Source organism: Canis aureus, chromosome 29 (assembly GCF_053574225.1).
Source record: "Canis aureus isolate CA01 chromosome 29, VMU_Caureus_v.1.0, whole genome shotgun sequence".
In the NCBI taxonomy this organism is placed as follows: domain Eukaryota; kingdom Metazoa; phylum Chordata; class Mammalia; order Carnivora; family Canidae; genus Canis; species Canis aureus.
This window is the reverse complement of record NC_135639.1, coordinates 21,953,267-21,971,865: the sequence shown is the minus strand read 5'-3', so window position 1 is coordinate 21,971,865 and position 18,599 is coordinate 21,953,267. Positions and strand designations below refer to the sequence as shown.

The window sequence follows — 18,599 nt, the reverse complement described above, 5'->3', positions numbered from 1 at the left end:
CAGACATTGAAAACCAGACCTTAGAACCTCAAAGCACGCCAAACAGAATAAATGCCAAGAACACTACATCTAAGCATATAATGTTCAAACTGCTAGAAATAAAAACTAAACACAAGACATGGGGGTGGGGTGTAGCAGGGACGCTTAACACTTAAGAGTAAAAAAGAATTTCAGAAGTCTTGTATGAAAGTATGCAAAATAGAAGGAAATGAAATGATACATTTAAAGTAATGAATTGAAAAACATACACCAAAAAACCAGCACATAAAACCAGAATTCTATGCTTAGAGAAAGTAGATTTCAAAAATGGAGAAATAAGGACTTCCTCATACATACAACAACTGAAATAATTCATTTTCATCCAACTTTATACAACATGGGAAATTGTATAAAAATACTTGAAAATCTGATAAATTAAACTTGTTTGATCCATTAAACAACAGGGCAACCCCTAAAAACATTTTTCTGAAAGTTCATTACTTAAAAAAAATACCATTTACAATAGTAAGCAAGAAATGGTTTGATTATAATCCTGCGAAATATTTGCAATCTTCTTGCTGAGAACAACAGAACTGATAAAATAAATCAAGAAGATTTAAATAAGGGACACCCGCGACCGAGTCTTGAGTCTGGCTCCCCATAGGGAGCCTGCTTCTCCCTTTGCCTATGTCTCTGCCTCTCTGTCTCTCATGAATAAAATAAATCTAAAAAAAAAAAAATAAGTAAGTAGAAGGCTATACAGCATTTAAGTTGTGGGCAGAATTCAAATCTTTGTGGTCCTAGGACTAAGATCTCTGCTTTTTTGTTATGTTAGCAAAGTGTCTCTGTCTCCTGAAGACCATCTGAATTCCTCATCACCTTACACACTTTTATCTGAAAACAAAGGTTGGGTGTCAGGCTGTTCCATGTTTCAGCTGTCTAACTTCACCTTTGCCACAATGTCCTCTGCCTCCAGCCAGGGAAAATTCTCTTTTTAAGGGGCTGTGTGATTAAATTAGGCCCGCTCAAGTAATCTAGGACACTCTCTCTACATAAGGCCCTAACTTCAATAACATCTTCAAGGGTCGCTTTCACCATGGAATAGAAAAATTTTACCAGTTATAAGGATTGGGTTATGTACATATTTGGGTGGCTATTCTTCTTACCACAAAAGAAATAAAAAAAAGATTAAAAAAACCGCTAGAAATAACACACAATTTACCTAAACCACAGATACATATATGGTGTTTCCATAGAACTTTTTCAATAATCTAATACATTTTCAATAATCTGATCACAACAGAGAAACAATTATCCAATTTGAAAATAGGCCAACCAAAATTGTCTGAAGTAAAACAAAAAGAGGGAAAAAATGTGAAGAAACTACCTTAAGAACATCTAAGAATCATGGGACAGTATCTTACATTATCTTAATATATCTGTAATTAAAGTCACAAAGAGAAGAATAAAGGTTTGTTCAAGAAATAGTTGAAGTGTTAATGGCCAAGAATTTTCAGAATTAATTAACTGTAACTAAACAAGATCCAAGAAGCTCAGAAACCTTTATTCAGAATTTGAAAAAAAAAAAAAAAACCCAAACAAGATCAAACCAACCAAACAGATAAACACACAGACATATCATAGTCAAAGTCTTGAAAAATAAAGAGAAAGGAATAACTTTGAGTATAGCTAGAGGAGAAAGAAACATAAAATACAGAAGAAAAAAAAATATGGATTCCTACAGATCCCCTTTCAGAACTTGGGAAACTAGAAAACAAAGCAACATCTTTAATATTTTCAAGTAGTAAAAGCAGGGGGAGCTAAGCAAAGAATAATAAAGCTATCTGGTCAGAGTTCTATAATCATAAAAAAATATCTTTCAAAAATAAATCAAGTAAAGGCTTTTTCAAACAAATAGACCTTAGAATTAATTGCCAGAATAATAAGAAATACTGCAGAAATTTATTCAACCATACGATTGTTTCCCTATTTGGAGAAGTAAATTTGAAAAGCTTAACTTTTATCCATCATAAAAACTCTCAAACTGAAATTAGAAGAGCATTTCCTTAATGTAATCAAAAGCGTGTATGAAAAACCTACAGGTAACATCCTATGCTGAATGGTGAAATACTGAATGCTTTTTTCTTAAGATTGGAAAAAATATATATATATATCCCTGTCTCCTCTTATATTAATTATTACACTGGAGGTCCCAATCATTGAAATAAAAAAATTGATTTCATGAACAGATTTACCAAACCAGCAAAACAACTTCTAGAAGAAGAAAATGCATTTAGCAAGATTGTAGAATGATGGTACTATCTAAAAATCAATAGTATTTTATAGTATACTTATAAACTAATGAAATACTGACACAGGTTTGAGTTAAAATTCAGTAAATGTTAACATTTATATATTTAAATATATAAGTCTTATCTAAGGGGAGCAAAAACTAAATGAACATTGAACTTAGTAAATATTTGGGATTAAGTGCAATGATATATGTAAGTTATTTAAATACATCAACAATAAGATGGAGAAAGTTATGGATTTATGGATGGATACATAGTAAAGTAAAATGTTTGTGGCACAATGTAGGTGAATATAGAGAGGCTTACTGTAAGCTTGAATGTAATGATGCACCTACTGAGCAGAAAGTTCAGAGGACACAGAGACATATATTTCACTACTGTATTTGTAATAGTAGCTCTATAAACTATGAAAGCAGTGTGACTATTTGTGACTATACTGGAGAGCTCACAAAACGAGAATTACAAGCTCTAAATTTTAAACCCAGTTTAAATCATTATCAAGGAATTAGACTGCATCTTTGATATCCCCCCAGCATTCTCTAACTTCTTTTATCTGCAGGGATCACTTTACTGATAATTACGTGGAAAATCTATTGGTTTATGTTGCAGAATTTTTTTAAATAATAAATTTATTTTTTATTGGTGTTCAATTTGCCAACATACAGAATAACACCTAGTGCTCATCCCGTCAAGTGCCCCCCTCAGTGTCCGTCAAACATTCACCCCCACCCCCCTTCCTCCTCCCCTTCCACCACCCCTAGTTCCTTTCCCAGAGTTAGGATTCTTTATGTTTTGTCTCCCTTTCTGATATTTCCTACCCATTTCTTCTCCCTTCCCTTCTATTCCCTTTCGCTATTATTTATATTCCCCAAATGAATGAGAACATATAATATTTGTCCTTCTCCGATTGACTTATTTCACTCAGCATAATACCCTCCAATTCCATCCACGTCGAAGCAAATGGTGGGTATTTGTCATTTCTAATGGCTGAGGAATATTCCATTGTATACATAAACCACATCTTCTTTATCCATTCGTCTTTCGATGGACACCTAGGCTCCTTCCACAGTTTGGCTATTGTGGACATTGCTGCTAGAAACATCGGGGTGCAGGTGTCCCAGCGTTTCATTGCATCTGTATCTTTGGGGTAAATCCCCAGCAGTGCAATTGCTGGGTCGTAGGGCAGGTCTATTTTTAACTCTTTGAGGAACCTCCACACAGTTTTCCAGAGTGGCTGCACCAGTTCACATTCCCACCAATGGTGCAAGAGGGTTCCCCTTTCCCCACATCCTCTCCAACATCTGTTGTTTCCTGTCTTGTTAATTTCCCCCATTCTCACTGGTGTGAGGTGGTATCTCATTGTGGTTTTGATTTGTATTTCCCTGATGGCAAGTAATGCAGAGCATTTTCTCATGTGCTTGTTGTCCATGTCTATGTCTTCCTCTGTGAGATTTCCCTTCATGTCTTTTGCCCATTTCATGATTGGATTGTTTGTTTCTTTGGTGTTGAGTTTAAGAAGTTCTTTATAGATCTTGGAAACTAGCCCTTTATCTGATACGTCTTTTGCAAATATCTTCTCCCATTTTGTAGGTTGTCTTTTAGTTTTGTTGACTGTATCCTTTGCTGTGCAAAAGCTTCTTATCAGGATGAAGTCCCAATAGTTCATTTTTGCTTTTGTTTCTTTTGCCTTCGTGGATGTATCTTGCAAGAAGTTACTGTGGCCGAGTGCAAAAAGGGTGTTGCTTGTGTTCTCCTCTAGGATTTTGATGGAATCTTTTCTCCCATTTAGATCTTTCATCCATTTTGAGTTTATCTAAACACAACATCTCCAAAGAAACGAGAGCTTTAAATGATACACTGGACCAGATGGATTTCACAGATATCTACAGACCTTTACATCCAAACTCAACTGAATACACATTCTTCTCAAGTGCACATGGAACTTTCTCCAGAATAGACCACACACTGGGACACAAATCAGGTCTGAACCGATACCAAAAGATTGGGATTGTCCCCAGCGTATTCTCAGACCATAATGCCTTGAAATTAGAACTAAATCACAACAAGAAGTTTGGAAGGACCTCAAATACATGGAGGTTAAGGACCATACTGCTAAAAGATGAAAGGGGCAACCAGGAAATTAAGGAAGAATTAAAAAGATTCATGAAAACTAATGAGAATGAAGATACAACCATTCAAAATCTTTGGGATGCAGCAAAAGCAGTCCTGAGGGGAAGATACATCGCAATACAAGCATCCATTCAAAAACTGGAAAGGACTCAAATGCAAAAGCTAACCTTACACATAAAGGAGCTAGAGTAAAAACAGCAAATAGATCTTACACCCAGCAGAAGAAAAGAGTTAATAAAGATTCGAGCAGAAATCAACAAAATCGATACCAGAAGAACTGTGGAACAGATCAACAAAACCAAGAGTTGGTTCTTTGAAAGAATTAATAAGACAGATAAACCATTACCCAGCCTTATTAAAAAGAAGAGAGAGAAAACTCAAATTAATAAAATCATGAATGAGAAAGGAGAGATCACTACCAACACCGAGAACATACAAACGATTTAAAACACATATTATGAACAGCTATACGCCAATAAATTAGGCAATCTAGAAGAAATGGACGCATCCTGGAAAGCCACAAACTACCAAAACTGGAACAGGAAGAAATAGAAAACCTGAACAGGCCAATAACCAGGGAGGAAATTGAAGCAGTCATCAAAAACCTCCCAAGACACAAAAGTCCAGGGCCAGATGGCTTCCCTGGGGAATTCTATCAGACGCTTCAAGAAGAACCCATACCTATTCTATTAAAGCTGTTTGGAAAGATAGAAAGAGATGGAGTACTTCCAAATTCGTTCTATGAGGCCAGCATCACCTTAATTCCAAAACCAGACAAAGACCCCACCAAAAAGGAGAATTACAGACCAATATCCCTGATGAACATGGATGCAAAAATTCTCAACAAGATACTAGCCAATAGGATCCAACAGTACATTAAGAAAGTTATTCACCATGACCAAGTAGGATTTATTCCCGGGATACAAGGCTGGTTCAACACTCGTAAAACAATCAATGTGATTTGCATATCAGCAAGAGAAAAACCAAGAACCATATGATCCTCTCATTAGATGCAGAGAAAGCATTTGACAAAATACAGCATCCATTCCTGATCAAAACTCTTCAGAGTGTAGGGATAGAGGGAACATTCCTCAACATCTTAAAAGCCATCTACGAAAAGCCCACAGCAAATGTAATTCTCAATGGGGAAGCACTGGGAGCCTTTTCCCTAAGATCAGGAACAAGACAGGGATGTCCACTCTCACCACCGCTATTCAACATAGTACCGGAAGTCCTAGCCTCAGCAATCAGACAACAAAGAGACATTAAAGGCATTCAAATTGGCAAAGAAGAAGTCAAACTCTCCCTCTTCGCCGATGACATGATACTCTGCATAGAGAACCCAAAAGCCTCCACCCCAAGATTACTAGAACTCATACAGCAATTTGGCAGTGTGGCAGGATACAAAATCAATGCCCAGAAGTCAGTGGCATTTCTATACACTAACAATGAGACTGAAGAAAGAGAAATTAAGGAGTCAATCCCATTTATAATTGCACCCAAAAGCATAAGATACCTAGGAATAAACCTAACCAAAGAGGTAAAGGATCTATACCCTCAAAACTATAGAACACTTCTGAAAGAAATTGAGGAAGACACAAAGAGATGGAAAAATATTCCATGCTCATGGATTGGCAGAATTAATATTGTGAAAATGTCAATGTTACCCAGGGCAATTTACACGTTTAATGCAATCCCTATCAAAATACCATGGACTTTCTTCAGAGAGTTAGAGCAAATTATTTTAAGATTTGTGTGGAATCAGAAAAGACCCTGAATAGCCAGGGGAATTTTAAAGAAGAAAACCATAGCTGGGGGCATCACAATGCCAGATTTCAGGTTGTACTACAAAGCTGTGGTCATCAAGACAGTGTGGTACTGGCACAAAACAGACACATACATCAATGAAACAGAATAGAGAACCTAGAAGTGGACCCTCAACTTTATGGTCGACTAAATTTCGACAAAGCAGGAAAGACTATGCACTGGAAAAAGGACAGTCTCTTCAATAAATAGTGCTGGGAAAATTGGACATCCACATGCAGAAGAATGAAACTAGACCACTCTCTTGCACCATACACAAAGATAAACTCAAAATGGATGAAAGATCTAATTGTGAGACAAGATTCCATCAAAATCCTATGTTGCAGAATTATAACATAAGTTGAGTTCACAGATTTTCTTTTTTTTAAGATTTTATTTATTCATTTCAGACACACACACACACACACACACACACACACACACAGACACAGAGCACAAGCAGTGAAAGGCAGAGGGAGGTGAAGCAGATGCCCTGCTTGTGCTGGGAAGCTGAAGTCGGGCTGGATCCCAGGTCCTGGAGATCACAACCTGGGCCCAAAGCAGATGCCAACCATCTGAGCCACCCCAGTGCCCCTTGCTGCATTTGTTTGCCATAAAGAAGGCATGGATAGAGACAGAGAGGGGTTCTGAAAAGTTGGTGGGAATAGTTGATGGACTTGGAGGTTAAAGACTCTTGCAACTTTGAATGTTTCTATTTAGAAACATCATTTTACAATATTCAAGAAACGTAGCCTGTCCTTTCTCTACCTAAAAATCCTATAATAAATTCACCGCTGGAATAGGTAGTGGGGTTTTAATTTCCTGACAGCACTCGAATACACAATTCTGATCTTTTTATTCTTCATAAAATAGTTTCAAGATGTGGTAGAAAAAATGATAATAATTACCCATTTTCCTTCACAAAGTCTTTCTGTTATTTATTCCTTATTTCCTGACCATATTGCAGGGTCACACTTTGCTTAGGAGTCCAGTATGTTAAAAAATTCAAAACTTCCAATTCTTAAATATAGAGATTTTTTAAAAAGTTTATTTATTCGTTCATGAGAGATATACAGAGAGAGGCAGAGACATTGGCAGAGGAAGAAGCAGGCTCCCTATGGGGAGCCTTATGCGGGACTCGATCTCAGGACCTCGGGATCATGACTTGAGCCAAAGACAGACGCTCAACCATTGAGCCACCCACCCACCCAGCCATCTTGACAATCTTCTGATATAATACCAACAACACATGACCAATACTTTTATGCCCTTTTGGGGGTATTTTTCTTACAGTGATAGCAGCTATTTGTAAAGCCAATTGCTTAAATTCAACTCATGACCTTTTTTCAGACCTCCTCTTTTGTTTCCTACCATCACTATTACAGATATGTAGAACAGGTGCTGGCAAACATTACGTCCCAGAGGTTAAATATTTTAGACGTATAGGCTTAAAAGCTATGTGGTTTCTGGTAGAACTAATCAAACCCTACCACTGTTACCACTATAGCACAAAAGCAGCTATGAACAATATGTAAACTAAGGGGCATGGTGCTCCAATATAACTTTATTTATAAAAACAGGTAGCTGGCCCTTAGGAAGAAGTATGCTTATTTCTGATGTAGGCACCATACTTAATAATTTTTAGCTTCTATGCCTAATCAAATTCCTAATTCGAACAGTTCAAGAACTTTTACTGAATACGTGCTATTTATCTGATGTGGTACAAATCTTATTTCCACAGCAAATTTAATCGATGTCTACCACTGTATACTGTTAAACTAATTAAAGAAAGCCATTAGGCTGAAGTATTTTTTTTATTTTTTATTTTTTATTTTTGGTATTTTTGATGCTGTTAAAGTCAAACCAAACCTAAGCCTGAGATAACTTAAAGTATAAGATGGAAACCTAAAGACAACCAATCACAAAGAGCCAAGCAGGCTTTCCCAAAGAATACAGCCACTTATGCAAGAGGCCATCAAATAATTTCCTTGATTCGCTTCTCTATTCACCTAGTTCCGCTCAGTGGAGCACTGCTAACCACTTCTGGTTTGGCTGTGCCCAATTCAAACGGATTTTTGCTTAAATAAACTCTCAAAATTTATAATATGCTTAAGCTTTTCTTTCAACAATAGTCTTACAGTCTAATTGTTTCTTCTTTTTCAAGCTTTTAAAATTCCATTTAGTTAACAAACTTATATTAGTTTCAGGTTTATGGTCTCATTTTACTTTACTTTAAATTTTTTTGTATATTTTTTATTGGATTTCGATTTGCCAACATAGAGTAAAACACCCAGTGCTCATCCCGTCAAGTGCCCCCCTCAGTGCCCGTCACTCAGTCACCCCAAACCCCCGCCCACCTCCCCTTCCACCACTCCTTGTTCGTTTCCCAGAGTTAGGAGTCTCTCATGTTCTGTCACCCTCACTGATATTTCCCCCTCATTTTCTCTCCTTTCCCCTATCATCCCTTTCACTATTTTTATACTCCCAGAATGAATGAAACTATATAATGTTTATCCTTCTCTGATTGACTTACTTCCCTCAGCATAATACCCTCCAGTTCCATCCACGTTGAAGCAAATGGTGGGTATACCTCGTTTCTAATGGCTGAGGAATATTCCATTGTATACATAGACCACGTCTTCTTTATTTCAAAGAGTTAAAAACAGAACTATCCTACAGTCTCATTTTAAAGAGCTACCTACTTAGTTGTCTCATTTCTTTCTACACCATCCAGATTGTATTTGTTGACAAGATTTGAAGATATTCTCGCTTGGTATCTCATATTTTGTGCACCACAGACTATGTCAACACAGCCCAATTCATGGTTAAGGGGTGTTAAAAAGAAAACCACAGGCTCCTAAATGAAGTCATTTAATGTTAAAAATGCTTTGGTCAGTTAACCAAAGCATAATATATAATGTAACTGCACTTTTAACTGCCCCAGGAATATAACCTTTAAGCAGCCAAACTGGAAGTTCTGGGTCAACATTGAAGGTACTCCATTGATAAACCCTTCCATTCCAGAGAATGGTGACTGCCTAAAACAATTCAGTCTTTACTAATATCTTCCTTTTCCCTACTCCCTGCATTTAAAAACCTTTCCATCCATTATCTGCAGCTGGATAGAGCTCCTTTCATTTGCTGGGTAGGCTGCTGCCCAATTCATAAATCTTTTAATGAAGCCAATTATATCTTTAAATTTACTCTGTTGAATTTTGTTTTTTAACAAGAGAGAACTGTCATACCACATCTCAGAGGCCATCTGGCTTCCATTGTTATAGTGTTATTACAGAAGAACACAAAACACCTGAGTAAGCATAATTGTACAATACAATTACCTCACTGTTATTTTCAGAAAGGTCATTATCTCTAATGCAAATGGTATTATTTAAAATAGTGAAATGTAATTTTAATGCTCTTACATGAATAGATATGTCATGCATACATGCAATAATTGGCCCTTGTCTCAGCTGTTTATGATTCTGGTAATGTGACACGTTTTTCCCTGGGTCCTGCTGATGGCATCTGCCAGTATCTTCATTTGATTAAAAAATGCTAGATGCAACACTGGATGCTGATTTTTTGTTAATGAAGAAAGAGCCCTAAGATCTGACTTATCCAGAATCATTTTAATTTAGCAAAATTTGGTCTGCCATGGGTTGAAAAAATAATCTGGCTTTCTTACTTCTCTTGTTCTATCCTGAAGGAAAAAAAATAAAAAGGCGAATAGAGTCATCTGATCATCACAAAATGCCCATGCTGCCTTTCTTCAGGCTGAGGAGGCATCAGAAATGACGATTTATAATGGTCCTGCCAATAGTGCCTTTCTTCTTCTGAAACTGGTTAACCTGATCATGTTTGTGCTTTATTTATTCACCACATGCCCTCTCAGTCAGCAACTTTGAGAAAATTCTATAGGTCTCTAAGTGTTGATATACTTTAAATTTGGGCAGGAAGTCAAATTATTAATCAGACAAATACATTGCACTTGGAAAAACTTTTTTTCCCCCAGATTCTTCAACAATTCCCTTCCCCATTATCCCTGTCCCTTGAATTAATTTCATTCATGTGCTACAGAAGGCACTTAGTACTCAGGCGTGGCTTGGAAGACTAGGAACCACATCTGTTCTGTGTGAGGTAGAAGACTTTATAAGAGCCATTGCTCATAACAAGACTTACACTAAAAAAAAAAAAAAAAAAAGACTTGTACCGGTGTTACTATCTTCCTGGAGGCACCTTCTTTCTGTCATTCTGGATCCTCTGATTCCAGGGAGAACTCTTTTTAGTCACAAAGAAACATGCAGCAGGCATTATGTGCAGTGGTTTTCTACTTAATCACTGCATAACCTCAAAAAATATCAATTTCCTCATTTATAAAAGAGCCAGCCCCAATGGAATAGCACACCACTCAAAAATACTATGAATGGAACGCCAATATCATAGTCCACCATTTGTATGTGCTCAATACAAGGTAAATATTTTAAAAGCTATTTTAGAGAATCCTAAATCTGAAAGAGGACTTTTGGAGAACTTAGTCCATTGGTTTCAGTGGCAGGTGGCTACAGCAGAGCCACTGGGCATTGCTTGACCCAAACACAAGTATGCAGGCTTTTCCTACCCCTATTGAATCATATTCTACTATGTTTGCATATTTAAAATCTTCCTAGAGGATTGTGATGAGCAGTTGGATTTGTGCAGCAGTGCCACATTCACCCCACCTTTTAAAACTCAAATCTCTCTCAGCATCCCTATTTGCTCTTCTAGCTTCTCTTTAGAGATTTTCAATAATAAGGAACTTGCTGGCTCTTGAATAGGTTTGACTGGTGTGAAAAGTACTCCTCTTTTGAAAAACAAAATCTGCCTTCAGATGCTACTTCTAACATGGAGCTATGAAGAAAATTTTAACCCTTTTTCTCATTAAAAAACCCTGAGGTTATTTGAAAAGACTTATCTTCCTAAGTTTCTCTGTCATATATGGCTCTGTTTGCATCCTGACAATCCCATGCCCCAGAATCCCAGCTTCCAGTTTATTCAATTTTGCCAAATATATTCCACTGCTGGAGTTTCAGTTGCCCTTATCCTTACTATTCTCTGATAACTGCCCCCCTTACAAGTTTTTTTTTTCTTTTTTGATGCTTTATTCTTTCTCAAAAGCATAGGGCATATGTTCTTTGTTAAACTTTTACAGAGTCTCAGATCTTTTTTACTTATGCAATCTACATATCCTCAATCATAATGTAAGTTGCTCATGATCAAGAGTATGATTTATTCATGTAGAACCCAAAGATCTAGAATGGGAGAGAGATGAAGGCATTAAGAAAACATAGGATGCAAATTTCTGCCCTTGGACCCATTTTAGAGATAAAACATCAGAGATCCTAGTAAGCTAAGGTATTTCCTCCTGTCTTTTAGTTCAGAGGTCATTACTCTAAATGATTTGTGTAATCCATAGAACTCAGGCTAGCATTATGCAGACATATTTTTCTGTTCATCATGGCCTTTTAAAAGATGTTTGAGAGAGGGAGAAACAGAGATAGAATGCAGGATTAGGGGGAAGGCAAAGAGAGAGGCAGAAGCCGACTTCCTGCTGAGAAGGGAGCCCTACCCTGGGCTCCATCATAGGACCCTGAGATCATTACCTGAGCCAAAGGCAGCTACTTAACTGACTGAGCCACCCAGATGCCCCATCATAGCCTTTTCTTAGCTAATTTTCTTAAAGTCAAATATTTCACTTACTGTTCCTGAAGAAAGGTTAAGAGAATTTACAATTTTAACTCAGCATTCCTGCATAGTGAGTGACAAAAGACTGGAGTTTGTAAAAGATTTCAAAACAGAGAGAGTGAGAGAACAAGCATGTCTAAGAGAGTCTTCTTAAAATAGAGTTGAGGCCAAAAGGGAGGAGCAATTTATGCCTTTCCTCATTTGGAGGAACCCATGAGACTTTTGCCAGTTGCATGCCCTCAGCCTGAGGGCCCCTGAATCATTTGCATTATTTGAAAGGTGCCAACTCCATTTGCCAACCCTCAATTACTCGTTTGCATATTAACTCAACCAATCCCAGCTATCCTCTTCTTAATCCCTGTTTTGCTAGGGAACCTAAATGACCTTTGGCCTTAAATTCTGCCCTCTTTGTCTTCCTGGGAATACAGTTCAGGTCTCTAACCTGAATTTGTGTCTCCTGAACAGCAATTCTAATTGCTTAAATAAATGCCTCTTCGTTTAAATTTTCAGTGAATTCTTTCTTGGTTGACAGGGTGAATGTTGCTTGCTCATTTGAGCAGGAATTACATGCTCCACACTACCTGTCTGTACAATGTAAGCATTTAATTTTACCTTACATTCTCTTGTATCCACTTTTATTTTATCACCTTGAACTGTAGGTTATTCCTATGCAATACACAGAAGTGGCATGTGCATACACATATGCTACAGATGTTTATGCATAGCTGAGGTCCCTAACAAGAAAGGTAGTGACATAGCTTTAGTAGTTTAGAGTGGTTTCCAGAATCAGGCTGCTGGCTTTAAATCCCCATTTTAGCACTGACAAGCTCTGCAATATTAGGCAAATCATTTAATCTTCCTTAACATTGTTACTTCAACTTCAAAATGAACAATGTAACAACATTAATTGAGAAGTTCAAGTGAGAAAATGAATGAAAATTTTTAGCTAAGGGTTTAATAAACCCTAGTATCCTTATTTTGTACAGACTGGGCACCAGGACCCATGCCTCCTGAAACCAAAAATGGGGCTCTTTCTATTGTGCCTTCTTTGTATACCTCTTGTATCATGTGTCTCCCTAGTCCGTAGATTCTGGAGATTTACAGAAGAAAACCTCATTGAAGCTGTTAATGGGCACCAATGAGCCCCTGAAACTACTCACCATCCGCCCCACCCTGGAGCTTCTTATATAATAAATATGCAGAAGGCTCTATTTGTGAGGCCACCCCATGATCTTACAAAAAGACTGTAAGAAGGACTGAATTCTTTTATGAGCATTTTGCAGCAACTGGTAGGAATAAAAATGAAAGATTCAACTTACATGATTTATTAGGTGAACGATGGCCTGGGATTCCAGCTGATGATTTTCACAAATCCCAAAGAGGGGTACACAATGTAATGGCCACCCGTATATGGCTTTTTCCTGTCACATCATCAGTTTGGAAAATTCACTTATGAAAGACCTGTACTACTCAACATCTCCAGGCTCAGGGGTGTCTTCAAACGTTCAAACGTCATTCTCAACAATGATCCCTGCTACTTCCAGTCTTCACCTAAAAAGAAAAAAAAAAAAAAAAAGAAAAAAAAGAAAAAAAAAGGACTTTGAGGGCTATGTGGCTGCATGGTGAGCAGAGATGTCTTTTCTTAAAGAGCATTTACTAATGATTCAGGAACACTCTTAAAAGAATCAGCTGAAGGTTCCTCATAAACCTTTTGTCAGTTTAGTCTTTCCAGACCCACCTCAGAATAATTTGGGTTAATATGAAAATAAAAGCAAAATTTTCTGAGTCTATCCAAGATCTTCTAAATTGAAACCTTGGCTGGGGCTCCTGGGTGGGCTCAATGATTGAGCATCTGCCTTTGGCTTAGGTCTCGTTCCCTGGGATCTAGTACCCCATCAGGCTCCCTGCGGGAAGCCTGCTTCTCCCTCTGCTGATGTCTCTGCCTCTCTCTCTGCTTCTCTCATGCATAAATAAATAAAATCCTTAAAAATAAATAAATAAATTGAAACCTTGGGAGCAAATCCCAGGAATATGGGTTTAAATATATATTTCCAACCCCCTAGATAATATTGAAATACAACAAATTTGAGAATAAAGACATCAGGAGTTAGAGAAATATGCTAACGTATGAAGGAAGAATTGGGCTCACCAGAGCAACAAGGGTTATTAGAAACTTAGGTGTAAGGAATGCAGAGTTGTGAGCCCAGCTCTTCGGGTGTGTGGAGGCTGCTTTGGCTCTAAGAATGTAAATAAAACAAAACCAAAACCGTGAGAAATATGTAAGAAGCAAAAACTCCCGTGAATAATACTAAAGTGAATTATGCTCATTTAAATGATAAATGATATATGGTTTCAGTGATTGACCAATGAACATAAATGGTGATGATTTGGGAAGGAGGTGGAAGATAAGTCTTAAAATGTGGTCAGGATTTAGATTGGGTGGTTGAAAGAGAAAAGAGATTTTGTGGTGGAGAAGAAACAATATGAATAAATGTGCAGTTGAGAGGAATACAGGATTTAGGTTAACGAAGAGCTGAGAGAATGTATTGAGGATAAAACAATTCTGTACATGTCCAAAAGGAGTGATGGGAAGGTCTGAGATCCAACAATTTCAAAGCACATTGTTATGTTTTATAGAAAAGGTCATATCTTGATCCAGCGTGGAGAGCCTACATGTTTTTCTGTAACAGTTGAACGTGCCTGGGCACTTGATCAACAGAATCCCTTATCCCCACAAAGACATGGTTTAGAAATAAATATATGGACCAGTTTCACTTTGGGCAAAGGGGATGGTAAATATATCCATGGCAGAATGAACCATTTGTGACAGCAATATAACCCTATTCAAAGAACAAGGGGAGGTGAACAGGGGAAAATAAGTTGAAAGTCAGAGATTTATATGTCTCTGCTTGTCTCTTTAGTTGTGTCTCAAAGGCCCATTCCTCTGCACTGGAAACCTGAGCAGTACCTCTCTGGTAATCCATGTGGGCAGCAGCATCAACCTACAAAGCACAGTTTTATAAAATATTGTTGCTGAAATGGGAACTGGCAGCCTCATTCATTTTAAATAAGACTAAAACATAGAATCACATTCTTTCTCAAGGTTTTAGATTGCATTTAATATTTCTTATGGTAAATCCCAGATCGGTAGGAAAAAAACACAGAAGATTACACTTATGTTCTTGTATATATATATACACACACACAACACTAGAAAAAAAAAGTTTTTGCCATTTCTTCTCCCACCCCCAGCCTTGGACCAAGTCAATGGTTCACAGTGCTAGGTGGCTGGACAGCATCTAAAATACACATGGACGAGATTTGGCTGCTAAGGAGTTTGGTTGTGATCCCACTTAAATAGTTAGTGGCAAGGAAGGTGTTGCCTGAGAGAGACCTCCAATTGGCATAAAAGACCTGCATATTATAGCAAATCTAAAAGCCTTCATAATTTTGGAAAGGTATCAATGGCCTTATTTCATGAGTTATTTCCCAACATAGTTTAAAAGAGAATATCCATGTATATACAATGAGTAGATTGCATGTCTGTTATTATTTTAGCCATACAACTTGGCATCCTCCTTCGTTTTTTTTTTTAAAGCCCTCATTTCCCTTTTCGCAACTGCCACACCTTTAATATCAAGTTGTGTGTTTTGCTGGAGCTGACCCCACTTCCAGCTCCAGAGAGAGGGATGCAATTTAAGCTTGAATGTCTCCCTTGGCCACAAAATTGAATACACAGGTAGTTAGGGAACCACCTGGGACCAATGAAACTAATCTTAGGATGTGGTTAGGATGCCTAAGAGAAGGACGTGCTTTTGTTTTTCCTTTTCCTCCTGGAATTTCTGTAGCATTCTTTTCATCACAAAATGAGAACCTTGTCTGAGAACGGGGCCAATGCAGAGAAGAAAGTGGTGCCCACATATATAGAGAAAAAATGATGTTGTACTCCTGGATTCATGCTATACCTGAAGATAAATTTTATATTTGATTTTTAATGTATGTTCATGAAAAAAATAGGTTTTATATTAAGCCATTAGGGTGGATGCAGTTACACTGGTAAGCATCAGTTGTATGCTGGCAAATGTTTGTCACTGGCTGTCCAGGCAAGGAGAGGAAGTGGAATGAGGGTGGAAATCAAGTTCTAGTTTGTAGCATTTGGCAATCTCTCTCATGTAAATGCTCTATTATGCTGATTTCAAGCTATTAGTGTGATGCCACTGAACATGGACCTGGAAAGAGATGTGTATAATAGGCTCTTGCAAGTTCATAGGAACTGTCCCTAAAACCTCACACTTTTCTTTTCTCCATCTATAAAATGTTGTTGTGACATGATAATGCTTGGAATATTTCCTCCTTAGTTTGTCAATAGAGGATGAAGAATAACATCGCTATTGAAACTTTAGTAGGAATATATTTAGAATACTTGAAATATTTTATAAATGAAAGGTAAGATGCGCTAAGAACACAAGCATAGAGGCCAGAGAGATTAAAGATGTTTCCACAGGAACAGAAAAACCTAAACACTGGCATACACATCTGCCAGTGTTTAGGTTTTTCTGTTCCTGTGGAAACTTGGGAAATCCAGGTAAGTTCTCTGAGTCTCATTTTATACATCTGTGAAGAGGGAGTGTGCCAATACCTAACACATGAGGTTGATGAGATAATTGTGATACTCTTTATGAAAGGGCTTACCATAATGCCTAAAACATGGTAAATGCTTAGTAAATATGACTTATAATTATTATAATGGTTAACAAACCACCCATTACTTTTTCTCTCTTCCTTTAGACGTTCAAATACATGTATGGTCTCGAACATTTAGATCTTTCATCCATTTTGAGTTTATCTTTGTGTATGGTGTAAGAGAATGGTCTAGTTTCATTCTTCTGCATGTGGATGTCCAATTTTCCCAGCACCATTTATTGAAGAGACTGTTTTTTTTTCCAGTGGATAGTCTTTCCTGCTTTGTTGAATATTAGTTGACCATAAAGTTGAGGGTCCACTTCTGGATTTTCTATTCTGTTCCATTGGTCTATGTGTCTGTTTTTGTGCCAGTACCACACTGTCTTGATGACCACAGCTTTGTAGTCCATCAAAAGATGAATGGATAAAGAAGATGTTGTCTATGTATACAATGGAATATTACTCAGCCATTAGAAATGACAAATACCCACCATTTGCTTCGACGTGGATGGAACTGGAAGGTATTATGCTGAGTGAAATAAGTCAATCAGAGAAGGACAAACTTTATATGGTCTCATTCATTTGGGGAATATAAAAAAACAGTGACAGGGAATAAAGGGGAAAGGAGAAAAAATGAGTGGGAAATATCAGAAAGGGAGACAGAACATGAGAGACTCCTAACTCTGGGAAATGAACAAGGGGTGGTGGAAGGGGAGGTGGGCGGGGGGTGGGGTTGACTAGGTGATGGGCACTGAAGGGGGCACTTGATGGGATGAGCACTGGGTGTTATGCTATATGTTGGCAAATTGAACTCTAATAAAAAAATAAATAAATAAAATACATGTATGGTAAGTCACTGGATATTGTCTCATGGGTTACTGATATTTTGCTGATCTATCTTCTACTTTTCTTTAAACAATATTTTTTATCAATTTGTTTTCATTATCACTAACCTTATCTTTTGCTTCTCAGTTGGCTTTTAATACCATCAATATGTTTTTCAACTCCTATATTGTATTTCAATATCTTATAATTTCCATCTCCTTCTCTTACAGGCAATTAATTTATCTGTTGATTTTACCTTACGATCTCTCCATTTCTGCTAACTTAACACTAATGTAACTGATAATTTTTTAAATTGACTGTTATTTCTCTTAATCTTCACTAACATTGCTCTGTTTCTTCACATTCCTAGAAAATTTGGTCGGCTGGAGAAAATTGTATACTGGATATGTTAAATTGTAGATTCTGGCTTCAGCTATTTTCTTCTGAGGAGTGTTCACTTTTATTCTAACAAACAATTATTAGTTAATCACACTAAAATTGTGGATTCTTAGGTTTATACTCTGTAAGGGTTTTTTGTTTTCCTGTAAATTTTCCCTTAGTTTTATGAAAACTAAGAATTCTTAGTTCAGGAATCTTGTCTTTATTCCTAAGGCTTAGTTCTTCGGGAGTTTTCATGGGAATCACAATGTTTTTACCACATATACACTTTAGTAGGATTCAGACCTCAGACTCTCCCTCCACATGCTGTGGTATGAGCTCAGCTCTTTCAGTTTTGTACATAACTACTTTCTGCTGGGTTCTTTGAGAATTTTCCCTGTGCAAATGAAATGCAGGGGTCAGCTATGGGTTTGAGAGGAGTTAATATGTAAATTTTGGGGCTGCCCCAACTGTGGTTCTTTTCTTTTTTAGGATTGTTTTCTCCATTTCCAGCCACTATTTCAGCTGTAACCTTTGTCTTCTATCACATCAAACTAGTAACCCTGCCGTTTACAACATGAGTTGTATTTTATAGTAATGCAGAGTGCCCCAAGGATAAAATCCATAAAACACAGATTTCACATGATTTTATTTCCTCCCTTCAAAGCTCAAATGGCCTCATGTTTTTGCCTCTTTTTTTTATCATTCTCTCAGACTGCAAGCAGTATTTTTTATAATTTTTCCAGAATTTTAAATTTTTATTTAAGA

At 37.2% G+C, this 18,599-nt stretch overlaps 1 protein-coding gene and 1 long non-coding RNA gene across 9 annotated transcripts in view; one reads left to right on the top strand and one right to left on the bottom strand.

Annotated features, from left to right (window-relative positions):
- Positions 1 to 18,599, bottom strand: part of LOC144301134 (uncharacterized) — a 286,282-nt gene that overhangs the window by 43,927 nt on the left and 223,756 nt on the right. For all 7 annotated transcript variants that reach the window (XR_013367876.1, XR_013367887.1, XR_013367886.1 and 4 more), the window contains one exon: positions 13,265 to 13,496. The gene's annotated coding sequence lies outside the window, so the exon portion shown is untranslated. The remainder of the gene's footprint in view (positions 1 to 13,264; positions 13,497 to 18,599) is intronic.
- The window catches only part of LOC144301136 (uncharacterized), an 87,672-nt gene that overhangs the window by 42,410 nt on the left and 26,663 nt on the right, over positions 1 to 18,599 (top strand). The window lies entirely within an intron of this gene.